The sequence below is a fragment of the Misgurnus anguillicaudatus genome, chromosome 22 (genome assembly GCF_027580225.2).
Source record: "Misgurnus anguillicaudatus chromosome 22, ASM2758022v2, whole genome shotgun sequence".
In the NCBI taxonomy this organism is placed as follows: Eukaryota; Metazoa; Chordata; class Actinopteri; order Cypriniformes; family Cobitidae; genus Misgurnus; species Misgurnus anguillicaudatus.
This window is the reverse complement of record NC_073358.2, coordinates 52,980,749-53,001,510: the sequence shown is the minus strand read 5'-3', so window position 1 is coordinate 53,001,510 and position 20,762 is coordinate 52,980,749. Positions and strand designations below refer to the sequence as shown.

At 35.6% G+C, this 20,762-nt stretch overlaps 1 protein-coding gene across 9 annotated transcripts in view; it reads left to right on the top strand.

Annotated features, from left to right (window-relative positions):
* Window positions 1-1,946: 1,946 nt before the first annotated feature.
* Window positions 1,947-20,762, top strand: part of tnca (tenascin Ca) — a 103,152-nt gene continuing 84,336 nt past the window's right edge. For 8 of the 9 annotated variants that reach the window (XM_073860391.1, XM_073860392.1, XM_073860393.1 and 5 more), the window contains exons 1-2: window positions 5,463-5,565; window positions 18,187-18,333. The gene's annotated coding sequence lies outside the window, so the exon portion shown is untranslated. Of the gene's footprint in view, window positions 2,239-5,462; window positions 5,566-18,186; window positions 18,334-20,762 lie in introns of those variants that run through there. The other variant, XM_073860398.1, reaches the window with a different exon arrangement.

Sequence of the window (20,762 nt, the reverse complement as noted above, 5' to 3'; positions counted from 1 at the left end):
TTTACCTGACTATAGACTATCTCACTCCCACACTCATATTTCTGATTGCTCTTTTTGATGAATTACGACATAAATCATTTTTGACAGTCCGGTAAAATCTAAACTCCCTCCACAAAAGACAGCATGTCAAATTAAGAGATGAAAAGAACGGCAATAAATCTCTTCAGTCTCTCTCTCTCTCTCTCGCTTTGGTCTGGTTTTATCCTCCATGCATCTTTCTTTCTTTTTATCCACTTTCTCCTCTCATGATCCACATTAAGAACGCCAGAAAGAGGGCAAGATGAAATAAATAAATTAACTGAAGAGATTTTTTGAGGTATCTTTATCTATACATACACCATGTACACATTCCAGTAAAACTCTCTTTTGATTTTCTTTCGTTATATTTATTATTATATTGACATGATGTAGTTATAATATCACACACAACTATAGTTTTTGGATTCATTGCAGAATTTGATCACAGATACAGTAAGTGTCTGCCAATGCAAATCAATTACTACAAAGTTTTTTCATCCTTCTTCACCATCTGGCATTCATCCTGCAGTCCACACCTGCTTCAGTGTCATGCTATCATTTACTCTCAGTAGATCAGCACAGCTTCTCCTGTCAGACGAACAGAGAACGACAAAAACAGCACTTATACCCGGAAGGAAAACACGCTTTAACAACTAAAAAAAGAAAGTGCATGAAAAGAAGAGGATGAAAGAGGACATTGTTAAGGGAGAGCAGACACAAGCCCTCGCAGCTCACATGAAAGTGATGAGTTAAAAGATCTGAGTGAGATTTACTCTCCTCAGGTGAAAGAGAAAATAAACCTTTACACTCATGTGTGTTTACCGGATTAAAAGGGAAAACTGCTCTTCAGAGATGATTCATCGTGATAAATTAATAAAGCCAATAATGTGCTATAGAAAAAGTTTTTAAGAAGAAAAGAAATATTTCTGCTAAGTTTCATAACATAAATCTTTGAATCTGACTGTACATATTTACAGTTTGTAGCCTTTACTAAAGTCTTACCAAAAATATGATATTTTAATAAATGAGATTTTATATTATGTTGAGCGAGCAGTCATTTAGTTTGGGAAGTTTCCCCTATTTCCTGATATTCCTGTTAAGTTTATATTGGAAAATGCAAATGGAAAGCACCACATAAATGAAGTAATGTTTGGAAAATTAAATGATGAAATCTGTCCAGTACATGCATGCTCAGTATCAACATCAGTGTCATAAACTCTAAAGGGAAAAAAAAAAAAACATTTACAAATATGTAAAAATGGCCAAAAATTATATGTGCTGAACATTTTTTAGAAATATGTTTACAAAAAATTAATTTTAACCAATATATTTTTGGCCATTTTTGTATATTTTGAAATATATTTTGATATAAATATATAAATAAATAAATATTTTTTAAAGCATTTATATTAACGTCACATAGGAAAAAACTAAGTAGGCCTATGTTACAAACCTGTAAACATAACAGGTTAAAAAAGATTAAAATAAAATAATTTTCAACAGCAAAAAGATACTTATAATTTTATATTTTATACATATATTTTATACTAAAACTTTATACATTACATATCAACTTTTATATTTTCGTCAGGAAAAAAATATTTTTTGCCATATGGGTTTTAAAATGAGAAATGTTTTTGTTGCCCCTAAAATACATTTTAAAAAATATGTTTATGGTATGAAGGTTAAAACTAAATATATTTTCAAAAATCTTATATAAATATTTAATTAAGCTTAACATTCTACAAAATGTATTTAGCATATATTTAACAGATATTTGGTCATAGAAATTAATTGTTTTGCCGTATGGGAAGTTAGTCCTTGTGGACATTTTCCAAACGATTCGTCGGATTTGTTGAATTGGTTCGCTGTAAAGATCCGGTTCACTTCAGCCGAGTGATTCGTTCTCGAATCCAACACTGATTGAGCTGCGTCGCTCGCTTTGGGTAGTTAGCAGCGTTTGGCGAATTTAAGTTAATGTTTTTGAATGAATTATCTCATTTCACCTGCATATTGCACTAAATAACTAACGCTTAGAGTTTGTGGGATTAACTTACATTTCTCAATAATCACAAATCCAGGCGGAATATCATACAACATATCAAATGACTTGACATTAAATATAGCATAACTGTGAATGAGATTTCTGGAGCTCACCATCGTCTCATCCATCACCTGTGTTACACATCTAAACAAAACACATTTTAAAACTACATGCAGGTGAGTACACAATGACAATCACGTGTGTTTATGATGATGATGATGATGACGACGATCACATGTGGACTTATCAAGAAACAGTTTAGTTGATGTTTATAATGAGGGTTTAGCAGGTTAATGTGTTGGTATTTTTTTCATTTGTCTCTCCTGCAATGTCTCTGATCTAATCTAATATAATCCAGTCCAGTTTCTGTAGAGTACCATTGGATAAATACAAGAGTCGTTTTAGCTGCAGTGCCCACATGGGGAGGGAGGACGACCCTGAAGACACTTCATCTTTTAGTACTTGTCTCATGAATTTCAATCACTCCCTGCCTGGGCTTCTTCCACAGAATCGCTGTATTACAGCAAGCCAGAAAGAAAGAGAGAGAGAGAGATTGAAACAAACAGATTAAAAGACGGTGAGATTCAGAAAAAACAAAGTGAGAAAGGTGTAGGTCCACACAGGTTAGCTGTTGTTAGGGACTGAGGTTTGGATCGGTGACAGTGATGATGGTTATACTGTATTATGTTTTATTCAGAAGGAGGATGAAACAGCATGTGGGGCTGGAAACAGTAATTCAGACTTCTTGTCATTTGCTGGAGTTCAATTAAGCTGCGAAGAATTAACGCTGACGTGAGGAGAGAGCAAAGAGTCCAGAGAAGAGAAGAGAAGAGAAGAGGACGACGCGTGTACACCGCTGACAGAGACACTGTAAGGAACCAGAAAGTTATGAAGGCCCATCACTATTTCATTTTTCTCATTTGCTAAATAACAAGACAAAAAAGCTTCATTTTTTCATTTAGCTTGAGATGTATTAGCACATTATCTAGCTGATATAGGGGTGGGATTAGACTAGTCCTAGAATAAAATAAATGTAAGAGCTGCCCAAACTAAAAACAACTTGCACTGACATATCATAAAATACATAATGCAGACAGGTAATGTTTGTTCAAACTAGTTATATTTCCTGATTAAACTAAGGCCTAGTCCTGGTTTAAGAAAATCCCTGTCTGGGAAACCACCCCATAATGTTAAAGGGATACCCTGGCCCGACTATAAACACATGTAAGGCATAATAGATGAAGAGTGGGATTATCTATATGAATGTGAAATAAAATAAAATCAGTGCAAATGTCATAGTTTTAGTAAACTTTAATTGAAAAATCTTTTTACCCAGATGCTGCCGTTTTGGTTATATCACAGTACATGATGTCAAAACATTGCAATCAAAACCTGTTTATTAACACTAATAGCGAGATAAACAAGTTTTTAATTAGTAGGTTAATTAAGTGATATGAGTTATTAATGGGCACAGACAGTAGGTTGCGCTTTGTGATCTTGACATCTGCATGCCATTAAAAATATAAAAAAATATATATATAAAAAAACATGAAAGTTTTTGAACTGGAGAGTAACAGAAATGTTGAAGAATACAGGAAACATACTAATGAAAGATGATCAAAATAAATAGGTAGGAAAGTAGGAGTGGGGAGTAAAATTATAGGAGATACCATACTGCCCTACAAAGCAAAAGCGCAGTAACTACGCATTTGGTCAAAATTGAGTTAAGGGTTAAAATGGGCTTTGTGAGATCTGTTGTGTCTTGTGACAATGTCTCCTGGTTCAATTTTGTCCCATTTCAGAGATATGTGTGTGCCAAAATTGCAGTAACATGTTTGACTGGCTGGTGTAAAAAACTTTAAAGCCATTTTTCTCAGTTTCAGTGTTTGCGTAGATACTGCACTTAGCCTTTGGAGGGCAGAATAGTAGGCTATGTACTATAATAAACTGTCGTTATATTTTGCGACAACCCTTACATGTCATTGACCCAGAATGCACTACATGCGGAACATAATGGCGGCCTCCACAGGTTAAAATGAGTATTACATGTTGGGATTTTTTGAAGTAATGAAAAATTTGAAATTTAGTTCACAAGTATACAAGTCTTGATAGTCAAGGTACTCTTTGTAGTCGTACAGACGTATTCTTTACAAATAGACTTTATATATAGTACCTGGCTATTCATTGTACAGTTGTCTTATGACAGACATTGTATAATGGTGCGTTCACACCAGACGCAAATGAAGCGTTAAGTGTGAGTGTTTAACATGTTAAGTCAATGCAATGATGTGATAAACATAACGCGGCACGAATTAAGCGATTTGGAAGTTTGACGTGCGTAACGCCTGATTCACACGAGTTAAAAATCTGAACGTGGGCGGATATTCAAGCCGCATTAACAAATCAAAAGCTTGCTCTAGTGATTATGGCATAAAGTGAGCTGAAGCAGAAATAAGCAACAATGAAGAACACAATCATTGTCTCTGTATGTGGACACCAGGAGCGTTCAAATGTTACATGCGAATGAAGCGAGTTAACTCAAAATGTTCAAGCATCCAACTATGCGCGATTTATTCGCTTCATTTTCGTCTGGTGTGAACGCACAGTAAGTGTTATATTGAGCTTGTACTTAAATTTTCTATTTGCGGCACTGTTATTCAATGGATAAGCATCAGAGTCCGAGCAGCTTGTCAAATGAGAAATGAGGTTTTACAGAAAACCAGATGCATCCAGAGCCGCCTGCTGTGTTTGTGTGTTTTTTTGTCGTCCTCTCTCCGATCAGGATATTACATGTGTAAGGAGTTGTGTTTATGAACAGCTGTTGTTATTGTCATCAGTGTGTTTGATCTAAGCTGAAAGCCTCTTGTTTCTCTCTTCAGTTCTTCATCTTTCTGCTCTTCAAACCTGCTATTCCTCTCTTCTGTGATTGACAGCATCACCTCTTGTCCTGCTGTAGTCTCTCTCTCCCTCCCTCGGTTTACGGAGTTCCGTTCTTCGCACTGCGGAACCGAGGGGAAATTATTGAATCCGAGGAAGTTTCAGTGCATCACAACTATCTCTTCAAGCAGTCGCCCGGGTTCATCTGAATTCCTGCTGTACATCAATCGCCCTCCTCCTTCCATTTATTATACTGTTGAAGATAAAGTGGCTGCCAGGAGGACAAAAATATCATTTTTTCTCTCTTGCTCTCGTGAATGCTTAAAGTTTTACTCTGCTACAAGAGCGTGCGTGCATAAAGAAATGTATTAGCTCTCTAGAGGAACATTAGATTGTTAAGTGGTTTCTCTTTCATAACTCAGGGGATTTTATATCGAGGTAGCGGTTGTGTAAGTCTGCAAGAATTGTTTACATGCAAAAGATTAAAGTATTGATTAGACTCGTATGTTTACATGTGATTTAGGTAAATCACCTGTCTGGATCTGTGTTTGTGTCTGTGCGTGATGATGATGATGATGATGATGCTCAGTGAAGTTCACATGCTGTCTGCTGACCCCTGCTGGCAGGTATTCATCATACTTTAACATAAATTATACTCATCTGTTAAACATAATCATGAAGCAGATAGGAGATCTTATATTTAATGACTTTAAGATATGATTTTCCCCACTGTGTTTTCCTTTAACTCAAATGACAAAACATAAAAGGCCAAACCAGAAATACAACAAGTGAAAACTGATCTGTTGGTCAGATTTATAAACTACAAGATAAACTGTATAGCTGTAGCACACATGCTGTCATGTGGACCCCTATTTGTTAAATGTGCCTATAGATATATAAAGATCTGTTTATAAAGTTTTGGGGACTCCTGGACACACATGGGCCTGGTTTTTACAGACAAGGCTTAAAGGTGCAGTGTGTAACTTTTAGATGGATCTAATGACAGAAATGTACTATTATATACATAACTATATTATCAGGGGTGTATAAAGACCTTACATAATGAACTGTTATGTGTTTATTATCTTAGAAAAAGCCGTTTTTATCTACATACACTGCGGGTCTCCTTACATGGAAGTCACCATTTTGCTCTGCCATGTTTATACAGTAGCCCTAAACGTACAAACTGCTCAACAGAGCGTGTTTTATCACTACTGTACAACAATACGTTTTTCCTTTGGCGGCTACTGTAGCTTCTCTATGCGTTTCGGTGAATGGTGGACTGAGCCGTTGGTTGCAATTCACAATTTCACTGCTAGATGCCGCTAAAATCTACACACTGCACCTTTAAGCTTAGTCCCAGACTAAAATGCACATGTTTGAGCTATTTGAACTACAAAAAGTTTGCACTGACATATCTTAAAATATTACACTGCTATGTAATGCTTTTTTTTCGAATAAAAGCTACAAACTCTGGCTTAATCCTGGCTTAATTTAAGATCTGTCTGTGAAACCAGGCCCATGTCAATGTATTTGGCATAAAATATAAAACCATCTGCAAAAAAACGTTCCCCTCATTTTATTTATGAAAGTCAATTCCTGTCCAGGTGTAGTCTTTACTGTATGTAGAGTATTGAAATACAAACGGTCCGTGCATTAGGATCAGCATTTGCAGATGACTTTGATTGATGTGTTAGTGGTTTACTGTGGGTGTAGTTAAAGGTAATGCAGATTATTTTTAAACTGAAAGCTGAATACATCTTCTACACAGCAATGCTTCATTGAATACCTTTGAGACTTGAAATCAAACACAATTCCTGTGAGATTCTCTGTGAGAAATACAGCACACGTTCAGCAATAAAAGTATAACGTTTTACATTTCTATTAGTTTCTTTATTTTGTTTATGCCAGCGCCTCTGTATTCCCTCAGCTTTGAACCATATCTCATCATCAATTCCTATGCAAGCAAAACTATATAATAGATTTATTTTACACAAGCAGCAAAATATTTTATGAGGCTGTGAAATGTACCAGGCAGACAGAAACAAATCTGCCAATTTCTGTCGCCAGACACGTCTGCCATCCAGAGCTGATGGGACAAGAGAGAGAGAGAGAATATATTATCATTCCTGCAGAAACCACATTTACATTTATGCAGATGTTTTAGTGCATTCAAGCCATGCATCAGTATTTGTGTTTTTCCTGCAGATTGAACCCATGAGATTTGAGCTGCTAAGTCAATGCTCTACAATTATTCAATTATTCAATGCATTTATTATTATTAGAGTATCAAATAAATAAGCACAACAAATATTCATTCTACACCGAGCAATCAAATATATCTGTAAAAAGTACAGAAAATAAAATGCATCAAAGTCTTCAGCAGTGCTTTAAGTGGGCCAAAAAAGGTGCCGGTGCTCTATTTTAAATTTTTTTTGCTGACTCAACTCCTCCCCTGAAATAACAACAACTATATTGGAGGGGTTTTATATACAGCAGTCAACAGATGCCCTTGTAAAAAATGATAAATTAATTTATTAGTTTGTGGATTTGCTTGAGCTAGAAATAGCTACTAAACATAAATAAAATGTGCAAAAGGTATGTATGTGCAACGTGATCTCATGAGAATACATGTCTATTTTTACGTTTCAGTGTGGGTTAAGTAAATGTACGTATTGTACAACCACACTGAAACGTAAAAATACACACGTATTCTCATGAGATCACGTACAATATAGACGTTTTGACAGGACTAATACGTAAATATTTACGTATTTACAGCTTTAAAAACGTACAAATTTGTACATAAGTTATTCCTATTCATAAATATTAAAATCGCGGGCATTGGCGTTTCTTATTCATAACAATGACATGTTTTAAGTCATATTTTCTGACTTATTTATTTAAGACAGTTTACCCATTTACCTAATGAAATGATTATGATATTCAGAGAATTTCACAATATTTAAGATTTCAAAACTTTAAAATGAATAGCATTTCTGTATTTATATTTAGTTTGTTTGCCATGACACACAAAAACGCATTTTCTCCTGCTGTCTTCTATGCAATACGTTATTATTACTACTAAGCAATAATTACAACAAAATACAACATAAATTCACAAAAGATGTTACTTTTATTAATTTGCTGTAATCCACATCTTTAAAATTCATTAGATTTTGAGGAACAGATCCAAATTTAGCCCTTTTCCAGCGATCTCGATCCCAGTTCTCATCAGCAACCGTAAAGTCAGATCGCGCATTCGTTAATGTGAATTCAAATATCAAATATATTTCTCTTTAATATTAGTGAGAGATGAATTAGGTGACTGTAGCTTTAAGACGTGAGAGAGATCTTTGCTCTGTACTTGTGCTGAATGAAAGGCTGTCTGTGACAAGAGCAGCTGTGAGTAAAATGAAACTTTAATCCGTCAAAACTTAAAAACACATATAAATAACAAACTTTCGGCATGAAGATGCGAAATTTAATGCGATGAATGACCGATACCGATCTACGGCCAATCAATCAGAACATAGTCTCATAAATGTATTGGATTCTATACTGTAGGTGCTGTACATTCATACAGGTGGCTTGCATTACATCTACTACTCTTATTGAGTTTTCTTATGGCTGGAAAGCTACACTGGTCAGCATCCAGGAACAGATTTTATTGTAACTTCATGATATTCTTCATTTTTGCAGGGAACTCTTGTATGTGTGGATTTGCCAGCTGCTAATGAATATACACTCCTTCAAACTCTGGTGTTTGTCAGTTTTGTGCCACCAAACTGCTAGTTTAGAGCAAAACCAAATATACATACCCAATTCATAGCCCTAATTATTTGAGATTGATTTTTAACTATGACAGTTATGCATTATGTACACACAGACCTGTTGTTCAGTTTGGCTCCGTTTCTAAACAGTACTGTTAAAGCAACATGAGATTATTATTCATAAGTGAATAAATAATACTACCTAATACTGTTAGATGCAAGCATGTAGCAACTCTTAAAAAAAAATCACTGTAATACTTTGAACAGCATAAAGGCAAATGCTAAGTTAAATATTCTGTATTTATTAATTTGTAATTTTTATTTGTTGTTTAAAAGATTAAAGGTGCTGTGTGTAGATTCAAGCAGCATATAGTGGTGAATGTGATATTGTGAATCGGATCCAATGGCTCAGTCCATTGAATCGCCGTGATTTCACAAAGTATAGATGTGAACCTTGAATCAATGTTTATTTTAATCAAAGAAACCCCAACGTACCCTTTACTCAAACCTTATTTTCCCTTCAAATTAGTGTGAAATAATAGTTTCAGAAGATTTTTTTAAAAGCCCCTAACCCAATCCTAAATCCTGCATACACCCTAATCCTGCAATCTGATTGGTTAATGGGAATGTTGATCCAGGACCAACAATGGTGTTAATTCAGGATCACATTCACTCACCCCTCAGAAGCTACGGTAGCCACCACAGGACAAACATGATGTCGCCTGAGAAAACACGCTGACGAAATGCGCTCTGTAGAGCAGTTTGTCCATTTAGGGCTACTGTAGAAACATGACAGTGACTTCAATGTAAGGAGACCAGTGGTGTATGTAGATAGAAACGAATCTTTACTGTTCAATATGTAAGGGATTTGTACACCACTAAAATTATAGTTATTTGATTTTTTTGTCAATAGATCCTCCTAGAATTTACACTTTGCACCTTTAAATAAATTACAATCATATTTATTAACATTTGATTATTGGTTTGAGGTTAATACATCAACAACCCTAAATTACATCCCAACGGTTTGGATTTGTCTGTCTTTGACCCTTAAGGCTGAGTTGAAAATAACCCATCAGTTAAGAAAGTACAGTAGTTAATCCTGTCTGTACAGGTTTCATGATTTCACTCGCTATTATTGCAAACCTTGGCTTAATGTTCTTATTTTAATATTTTTCAGATCAATATCATCGATTGCGTGTTCTTAATTCAGCATTAATGAGTTCAATAATGTCAAATGTATCTCACGATGATGTGTTAAAAACTGCTTGTTTCTTTGTAGAACTTACACAGATTTGAGTCCCAGGTTTTTTTAATTTTTTAATTTATGAGTGTGAAATATTGCTTTAATAACCTGAGGTTAAGGTCAATATATAAGTTAGGTAAAAGCTCTTCTAGTGATGTAAGAGTTCTCATGGGGTAAATAGTGTAGTGTAAAGTGTATTATATAACTCTCAGACTGTTAAACATGAATGAAATATATGAAGATTTTAAGAGTTGTGGGAGTTGTGGTTGGGGAGCTGAAGACATTAAAGAACATTAATAAATGAATGTGTTAATATAAACCCAACACACACACTTTCCCTTTGGCTGGTAAAAGCCCCAGAGGAAATAAAACTCGTTCTGTATTCAGCATCCATTTATATTTTAACTGCATATATGGACTCAATTAAATCAACCTCATGGTTCTGTACTTCTGTCTAGTTTGTTATTTTTAGATGTTACGAGTGCAGAAAAGTACTTGAAAAGACTTTGATGGTTTGATTGAGAAGATATCATATGGAAGATGGGCTGTTTAAATGCAGTATGAGGTTTACTCTGTCATTTACCCCATCGTTTTTCTACCTAACAGTTTACCAAAGGTTTACTAGGACATTAGCTGCTGTGAGTATGAACGTTTATAGCTGGGGTTAGTTATATAAATACACATAAATATATGTCCTCATGTCTCAAGGTTCAGATTTCTTATTTCTGCACATGCACATATACAGTTTGCAACTAAAAAACATTTTTTTTACCTCTGTTAGAGCATTTATTTCCAATCATATTAATATACAGTGTGTCATGTGTTTTTGTGCTTCTATATAAAGGTCATGGGTTTAAACCACACATGCTGATAAAAATGTATACCTTGTAATGCACTGTAAGTGTCTGCTAAATGTGTAAATGTAATGTAAATGTGTTTCAGATATGATAAATGCCTTTGCAGCTTGTTTTGTGAAAATCACATGTCTGATTTCTTAGAAAAGCAGTAACACTCCTCAATATACAGCACATGTCAAAGTTTATGATACGTCATATTTATTTTTGTTTTAGCAAACACATGTTATAATAAATCTGGGTGTTGTTGCTGTGTCTGGTGTTCTTCAGAGATGAAGTGATGTTTTATATTTAGTTAGTTAGTCTTTGGTTAGTGTTTGGTATTAGTGCTATCTCTGTTTGACTGGTGTGTTTAATCTAAAGAGATAAAACTCACATAATGCCTGCAGTAACCAGGTGGTGGCGTTATAGTCCAGATGTTGAGTAATGCTGCTCTGTTTTACACATGAACTGCAGGTAACATCTCTAACTCAGTAATACTGTATGAAATCTGTATAAAGGTCATTATATTAGAGAAAATATCAAAGGCACATACATTACTGATGTCTATTGGGTTTCTAAAAAATTTGAAGGGTCACAGGTAAAGTTATTGATTAGAAATGTCTTTGAATGTGAAGTTAATACTGAAAACCTCTGTATCATCACTTCATTAATGATTAGGTAATCTTGTAAAATAATTAAAATAAAACTCTTTTCTACACTGTTAAAAATACTTTGCTGCCTTAAAATTTTTTGTTGAATCAACTCGTATTTACAAGTCATTTCAACTTACTATTATTTATCTTGACTAGAGATGAGCTACAGGTGAATTGTTATAACTTATCAAATTAAGTTGACTTGTCTCAACTATATTTTATAAGTTGCGACAACCTATAACTGTTGACATAACTTGTAAATCTCAGTTGATTTAACAAAAAATTTTAAGGCAGCAAAGTATTTTTTACAGTGTACTGTACATATTTTTTGCAACTTAAGTTATTTATTTAAATACAGTATGAAGCCATACCATGTTTATAATTCTAACACTGTTAAAAAATGCTGCATGAAGTTACAACAAATTGGTTTTGTCAATTCAATCTACTATTTTAAGTTTTGACCTGTGATAAGTTGAAATTGTTTAACTCATTTTTTTAAGTTAAAGTTGCATAAAAATATATGTTGATTTGATAAAAATGCATTTTTTGACAGTATGTGTATTGAGTTATATTTACCAATTTTAATAATAATAATTTGTTACATTTAAATAGCGCTTTTCTGCAGCACTCAAAGCGCTTTACATATGAAAGGGGGATATTAACCACTTTTATTTTATAGCGATGTACTCATCAACTATTCTCTCATTTGTGTCTATTTTTATTGAAGACTTTTAGGAGAAACATAAATGTAGCGAAAAACAAGCTTCCAAACTTCCAGTTTTATCCCTTGTTTCTGTGAGAGGTGATGATGCACTGTTTCTGACGCGTACAAAGTAGCATGACAAGATCCAAAGAGGCTTTGTTGATGTTTCTTAGTGGTAACCAAAGTTTATTGTATCAAAATTAAAGATGCATTGTAGCACAAAACAAACAACTCAAATCCATTCTCCATGTGGATGGACAAAAAACTGAACAAAGTTAAATAAGCTAGTATCTATGGCTCCTACACCCGGCCCCTAATTGAGGGTTTAAACATCAATTACCAAAGTAAATGGAGCCACATTTGTTTATACTGAAAAAAGAAATATTCATCTTTATTCAGTCGCCACTTTTATGGTTGCTAATCTTCTGTATCTTTTACTAGCAGGCACATTTTGGTAATGGGTCTTTCCAAGAAACCAGTTTTTGATTTAAGTTTAAGAGTTCTTATGAGTCCTTTGGAATCAGGTAGAACTTCTGTTACTCTTCCCATAGGCCATGATCCACGAGGTGATGAACTGTCCACAACTAGCACTAAATCTCCTTTCTGCAGTCCTCTTTAGCAGTAATCCATTTTTGACATTTTTGCAGTAATGGTAAGTATTCTTGTGACCACCTTTTCCAAAACAGCTCCGCTAAATATTGTACTTGCCTCCAAGGACGTCTGATGTACATATCTGACTTTTGAAACAATCCTGGTGGTAACGTGGGCTAGACTTTAACAGGAGAATGTGATTTGGTGTCAGAGGTTCCAGATCGTGATGGTCATCAGACAATGTGGTAATGGGATGACTAAGATTACTTCTGTCTTACAAAAGAGTGTTTGTAGTTCTTCATCATCCTGGGTGTGGTGTTGTAAAATAGGGCATAAGATCTGCCTCACCATTCGAATAAGTCTCTCCCATACTCCCCCATAATGTGAAGCTGATAGAGGATTGAATGTCCACTGAATTCCTTTCTGGAGCATTGCCTTCTGGATTCTGCTTTGGTTCCAATCTGAAAGTGATTTCAGATACTCTCTTTTTGCACCTACCAGGTTAGTTCCATTATCAGATCGAATATGCAGTACGGTGTTCAATAAGTGAGCCATTTCAAGGTGAACCGTTCTGCTTGTCATGCAAGTGAAAATGACTCAATACCTTTTTACATGACTTCTAACTCTCTTTGTCTCAGAAGGTCCAAAGTAGTCAATGCCAACATTACTGAAAGGATCAGCTTGTAGTCTTTCTCTTGGTAAATCTGCCATTGTTTGCTCTCCAACCTTTCCTCTTACACGTTTGCACACCACACAGTTGGAAAGAACTTTGTGGGCTGCATTTATAATCCAATATTTCTTTCTCAAGTTTGAGAGAACATGGTTTCTGCTAGCATGTCCAAGCTGCTTGTGTATGTGCTTTAAGATAAGTGTGGAGATGTGATGATCTTTTGGAAGTATCATTGGTTGCTTTGACTCCTCAGGCATCGCAGACTTATCCAATCTTCCTCCAACCCTCAAAACTCCATCATCCATTACAGCTGAATGTATTATGGCCTTTCCATTTTTTGCCATTTCCTCTGAATACTTTTGTTTTTGGCAAAACTCAACCATAGTATTTTCTGCTTTCAAGAGATCATCCAGGGTTATGGACTGTCCTCCAAGTGATCTTTTGAATGCTTTAATGTTGTCACATACCTTGTAATGACTCTGAGTGTCCTTATTTATGCAGGTCGCCTGTTTTTCTTTTCTTTTTGCACTGAGCAAGCCAAAGATATTCTTGAACTTCAAAAACCATGCTATAGCCCTTTTCAGCTTTGTCCAACTTGAGAAGTAGTTAAGCAGTTGGTTGTTAGGATTTTCCTTGTCCTTCATGACAGTACTCGCTTTTGGGAGAATTGCTTCCGATCAACAACTCCTCGGAAGCTGTACCTGACTCGGGTAAGGCCATTTTGACAGTTCTTTTTTATGGGAATGTTACAGATGTCAACAGGCATGCGCTGGTGTGTGTAGATTTCTGGTAATGGAATTGAATAAAGTTATTTTCTTCCAATGAAGAAACTTCCAATTAATTTACTGATGACATAAGAGGGCCCAGACCTGTCCTGGCTCATTGTTCGAATATTGGTCTTTCGTCCATTAATGTTGAGTTTCCTCATAAGATTCTCTGTGCAGAAGCTTGCCGAGTTACCAGGATCAAGAAAGGCATGTGTGTGCAGAATCTTAGTTCCTATAGAACTTTTAACCTGTTTTAATGGTTCCATTGGTTTGATGTGTAACACACTTGGATGCTGTTTGTTGCATAAGGTGCAGGTAAGATGTTTTGTGCAGTCTTTACTTGTATGTCCTTATTTGGTTAAGCACCTGAAACAGATTCTATTCTCTCTTTTGAAGTTTAACTGTTCCCTGTGTGGCTGTCTTTCAAACTGCAAGCATGATTTTAATTCATGTCCACTGTTAGATTAGAGACAACATGATGATGATGATGATGATTTTGAATCCTTAGATGTGGTCTGTAGTGAGTTCACATGCACATTGGTCGCAAAAAAAAAAAGACTTTAGGCTTTCCTTTACTTGGGATTGAGTCTTGGATATCACCAAATATTGGGTCTGAGACAATGTTTGTTGCTTGTTTTTCAATGAAACTGACAAGATCTACCATTTTTACCCTGTTACTCCTCCTGTCTTGTAACTCAAATGCCTTTGTGCGCCACCTCTCTCTGAGCTAATATGGGAGCTTGAGAGCAATACTCCTCATATTGGAGACTGTGTCCAGTTCTTCCATGAACTCCAAGTCTTCCATACCGTTGCAGCAGCTTCCAAGAAACAATGTGAATGCCTGTAAAGCATTCAAATCCTCTGATTTTATTGAAGGCCAAGAGAGCAGTTTCTTAAAATAAGAACACGAAATTATATATGCATTACCAAAGTGCTCTTTCAATAGCTGCTTTGCCTTATGGTAACTTCTGCTCAGTGACATGTGTTGGCAAACTCTTATGAGGTCCTGTGGTAGCCCCCTTGTGTACTGAATGAGAAAGTGCAGCCTATCTGCATTATCATCAGTTTTACTCTCAGTGATGTACTCAAAAGAGTGAAGGAATGACCTGTATTGCAAAATATCTCCTCTTGTCAAGTTGGATGTTTCACATGTAATGGCATGTCTGTCAAGTTATTTTGCCTTTGGAGAATAGTAACAAAATCAGGCCCTTGAATAACATTAGATGACATTGAGTTTCTACTTTCTGGTGGTCTTGCTTGAGCTGTATGTGAGATTTGTGCAGATGATTTAGAGTCAGTAATTCTAGAGGTGTGTTGATGAATTGCATTGCTGTTATGAGGATAAGAATGTCTTGGTGCTGTAGGGCTATGAACCGTCTCTTTTGGACGCACCTCTCTCGTGTGTTTGTTGCACTGGATATTTCCTTCAACATTTCCTCACAATACACATTCGTGCCATCTTTTGTGTCTGCATTTGTCACAGGGTTTTTAGCATTCCTGAAGATACTCAATTTTTACTGTGTTGACTGCAATTTCAGCTTGAACTTCCCACATTTCCTTCATCTTTCTTAGTTTCTCTTCTTTGTTCTCTATAGCATAATTTTGTTAAAATGCATTGGCTTTGGCAAGTAAAGCTGCCCTCTCTGCCTCTGCACAAATGCGTGCTGAAGCTGATGTTGATACACTTGATCTGCTTAAACTATTGCTATGCACAGATGAAACCACTGAGATCTTATCTCCATAATTTAGCTGGTCAGTCACTTTTAGAGCAGAAGAACCTTATTTTGAGATTCTTGAATAGCAGAAATCCACTTCTCAACATCAAAGACAAACATATCAACTTGGTTTATTCTTTGGTTCATACCAGGTTTTAAAGTTTTCAACTTTATTCTGTTCACTTAACACAGGTGGGCAATTATATACATCAATCATATAGGGTGGCCATTTGTGCCAGTTCCGCCGGACACGTCCCGAACATGTTTTCGGGTCCGTTCTCCGGAAGTCGCCTTGCTCGACCGCATACGTCATCGAGGTTCTCACATTTCAGTTAAAAATACATTAGAAAATGAAGATTTATTTCTTTTAAGACATACAATCATTGTAGTTTCATTCTTACCTTGAAATGTAGCGGTTGCTTTTCTGAAATTAATCCGGAAATATTAAACCTTGATGACGTATGCGGTCGACCAACGCGACTTCCGGAGAACGAACCCGAAAACATGTTCGGGACGTGTCCGGCGGAACTGGCACGAATGGCCACCCTATGTTCATATGATTCTTGAAGTGATTTGAATACATCAAGCATTTCATTGAACATGTTCCCCTTTATTTCTTCAAAATATTCAGTATCAGTCATCAAAGAGTTTACAGTATTCATTCGTCTTATAAGATGTGCCATCTTGCCTGATCTTGAGGCTTTTTAAACGAAGTGCAACCTCATTTAAGTCTTTTTGAGCCGAGCTTGGGGATTGTTTTATCAGACTCATCCATTTAGTCTCAAATAAGCAAATCTCCTATTTCCAAACTATTTCTTCACATTTCCTTTGGTTTCTTCTTTAAAATCACATTAATTAAGACCTTAAAACCCCGTCATCAAATGAATCATTTAATCCACAAACTTGAAAGTCTTTCCAATAACATTCAAATTCACCTCAGCTTTAACTCAGCACTTTGTTTTCACAAGCACATACCTCTTTGAGAAGTTTCCTTTGTTTGTTGTTTCCAATGCCATGTGGTCACAGTCCATCATTCCTGTTACATTTAAGGGTAATCCTCTTCTTCTCACATTCCTTTTTCAAAAGCGAGTTTTTGGACATTTTGTACAAGTAAACCAGCTTTCAAATTTCCAATTTTATCCCTTGTTTCTTAACCACTATGAAAGGTAATGATGCAATGTTTCTGACGCATACAAAGTAGCACGACAAGATCCAAAGAGGTTTGTTGATGTTTCTTAATGATAACCAAAGTTCAGGGTTCCCACAGGTCCTTGAAATCCTGGAAAGTTTTTGAAAATATACATACATAGATACAGGTCATTAAAAGTGCGTGTATCTATTTTATGCAAATTTAGAATCTATTTTATCTGTGTAATGTAGGATAATATTATAAAAATGATAGACTTTAGATGCTTAAATGCTTATATCTTCTGTATGCGAATGTTGATTCATACCAAAATGCTTTTTTGCATAGATGTGTTTGATACATGAAAACGTCTCGGGTTACATATGAAACTGTTGTTTCCTGAGAAGGGAATGAGACGCTGGGTCTCTCTTGTCATACTTCCTGAGTCCCTGTAATGCCGTCTTTGGCAATATTTCAGATAGCGATATGCTTCCTGGCTCCCGCGTCACCCTGTCTTTGTCGTTAAGACTTACCATTGGTTAAATTTGAAATGCACATTCAGACACACTTACCCCTGGAGGCGTCCCCAAAGTGTCACCGCAGTGACACAGCACGAGTTCCCTCAAAAAGGAACTGTAACAATGTATCTTAAAAGGTTGCTCTCACTTGAAATGTGTCCCCACATTTAGTCCTTGAATTTCATGCTATTGGACCTGGAAAGTCCTTGAAAGGTCCTTGAATTTGATGTGAACTAAGGTGTGGGAACCCTAAAAGTTTATTGTATCAAAATTAAAAATGCATTGTAAGATCCATTCTCTCTGAGTATGGTAAAAAAACTGTATGTTCTTGCACCGGCGCCTCCTTCCCGTCAGGGGTGGCATAACCTTTTAAACATTTCTCTCACCTATAGAGGGCACACACTCAAAGAAATAAACAATTATATTTAAATGAACAAACTGAACAAAAAGTTCAATAAACAAGTAACTATGTCTCTTACAATCAATGAGATCTCTGAGTTGTGAAAGTATTTCTCTTGAGCCAGAGATGCATATATTTGTGTGTATATATACTCATTAATATAATGTTTCCTCAAACAGGTTTAATGTTCTTTTCTCTGATTGTGATGAAGACCAAACATGGCAGTGTGTTTTTTTCTGTCTTCCGTAGCACACCACAAATGTTTTAGTCATTTACAGCATGTGCAGAGGTTTCTGAAGCTGTATGGAAAAGAGTTTGGAGTCCTGAGGGAATCGACTGTTCCGTTTCTCGCTGCCAGAACGACGGAGAGATGGGATTTCTGCACACAGTTTCCAGGTAACAGATTCACAGGATACAAATAATACAAGCAATGAAATCTTAAGTGATTTAATGGGAATATAACTTTCTGTTTAAAGAGAGAACTCTTCATTTGTGATCAATTATCATTTAACTCATTAGTGTCTAGGTCTAAATCAAGACTTTATGAGGTTGTTTTCCAGACAGAGATTAGCTTAAGCCAGGACTAGGCCTTAGTTGAATTTTGAAATATAAAAACATTACTTGTGTGCAAAGAGCACTGATGTGTTTTAAGATATGTTAGTGCAATAGTATACTACTAATAGTATGCATAGGTATTTATACAGTAAGCAGTTATTCATATGATAATGATGTGATGCTCTAATAAGCATTAAATACGTAGAACACACACATATAAGGTTAAATAGTTGAAGTGAATTTGACCAACACAAGGCACATTATTAGGCAGCCTTTGAAAGTGCTGCCTATGTAGGGAGCTCCCTAGGTTTTAGCACAGAGCCTACAAATAACGGAGTGTTAAAATTTCCATTTTTTTAAATCACAGGTGTGTTTTTGCTCTTGTATTATCCCTGAATGACATGACTTTCCAAATATTGCTGACTTCTCTGATGTATTACCCAAACATTGGCGTACTGCAGGCTTTTGTGGTGAAGAATAAAATATGCTTATTCAGTAAATCATGCAGTGTAATCTCCATAGATTCCTCCACTTTTGTTATGTTAATATTTCTGTTGTTTGTGTTTAAGCAGATGTGTGAGAAGTTTATAAAGTTGTCCATCTTAGTTTGTATGCAACACAGACCACATACACACTGATGACCACAAATACATCCAAACTGAATTATTATTTTGTTTATGTAATGTGGTTGACATATGGTTTACCATAGCTGCATTTTGGCATGTCTCAGCTGTGGAGATGAAGTAAAAATGCTGACAATTTAACAGTTAATATATGATAAGCAGTCATGCAAGAGTTACACATGATTCAGATCTCAGAAATGGAGCGACAACTGAGTTTATCTACAAGGTGAATGTGAACAGTTTGATCAGCTGTAATTTACCTGCTGTTGCAATCCTATTGTTTTCTCTGTATGACGGGCTCATGGTAATTAAAGAAATAAATTATATATAAGCCTTAAGACAAGGGCTTTACCTGTACTTCATATGATTTATTGTCTGCAGTAGTTGTCTGGATGAACCCTGGGCAGCTCTGTGTGAATGGAAAAGAAAAGTTTTTGCGCTCTCATGAGGGGTTGTTTAAGGGCCAGCCTGCTTTCTGCCATCCCATAATACACACAGATACCAAGAGGGTGACTTTACAAGCATCTGACTTACATTTCACACACCTGGTGGTAATATATTTAAGGTCAGGGGAGAGGAATGAGGGTTGTTATATGTCTTTAGGATCTTGAGTGTTTTAAAATGTGTTGTGTACTACGATGCACTGAGCTGCTCATGCACTTGTCAATCACTTTTTGTTCCACTCTTTTAGTAGATATTCTGCATCATTTAAAGGTTTAATGAATGTGTGACTGAAAACAACATTCTTCTTCAGCATCTGTGTCTGCTCGTGCAGAAATCTTTCCTATCACATTGTTGTACTCTTGTAATGTCTGACAGATATATGAAGGTGGTCAATAAAACCTCCACCTGATGCAGTCTTGTGAAATCTTTCCTACAGGAACATTAAGTTTTGCCAGAGTAAACTGATATTTGAATAATAACCATAATTTATCTGCCCGTTCAGTCCTAAAAAAATGATAGATTTATTTGTGAGGCTGTTATTGAATGTTGTTGTTTTTAAGATTTCTTATATTATGTAATGAAGCAATCATATCTGTTAGACAGACTGACTGAAAACATATTTCTGCACCTTTCATTCAGAGATCGCAATCGATCAACAAATCTTTCTGTTATGACAGTCAGAAATATTTACATCATCACGACGTGTGTGAATATGGCACAATGATTTCATTAAAAAATAACGGAAAAACTCCCGTCTACTTCAATCTTGAAAGAAACAAAATGTTTAATAATTTAAGAAATATAACATTGTGATGCAAAATAGGAAATAGTTTGGATTGTTCAGTTTGGAGGTCATTAATGAACCCTGTAATAACATTTGCTGTAACAACCCGGAAGTAGTGCCTCACGTGAAAGAGAAAGACCTCCGTGTATGTTTTAAAGATCGCTCTGCATCTGATCTCTATCAGAAGTCCTTCACAAAAATAGAAATATCTCAGCTTTTTGCTCAAAATTGGGTGTTTTTGAAGAAACCTACCCATATTTGATAGTTGATAGAAAGAGAACTAATGAAGGTAGGATGAAAAGTTTTTTTGTATGTTTGAAAGCAGAGGGTCTGTTCTTTCTTTCGATATATTTTTTGTTTATATATATATAAAAAAGAACATTTTCTGGAAGGCATTAAACTTTTGTGAAATCATGAAA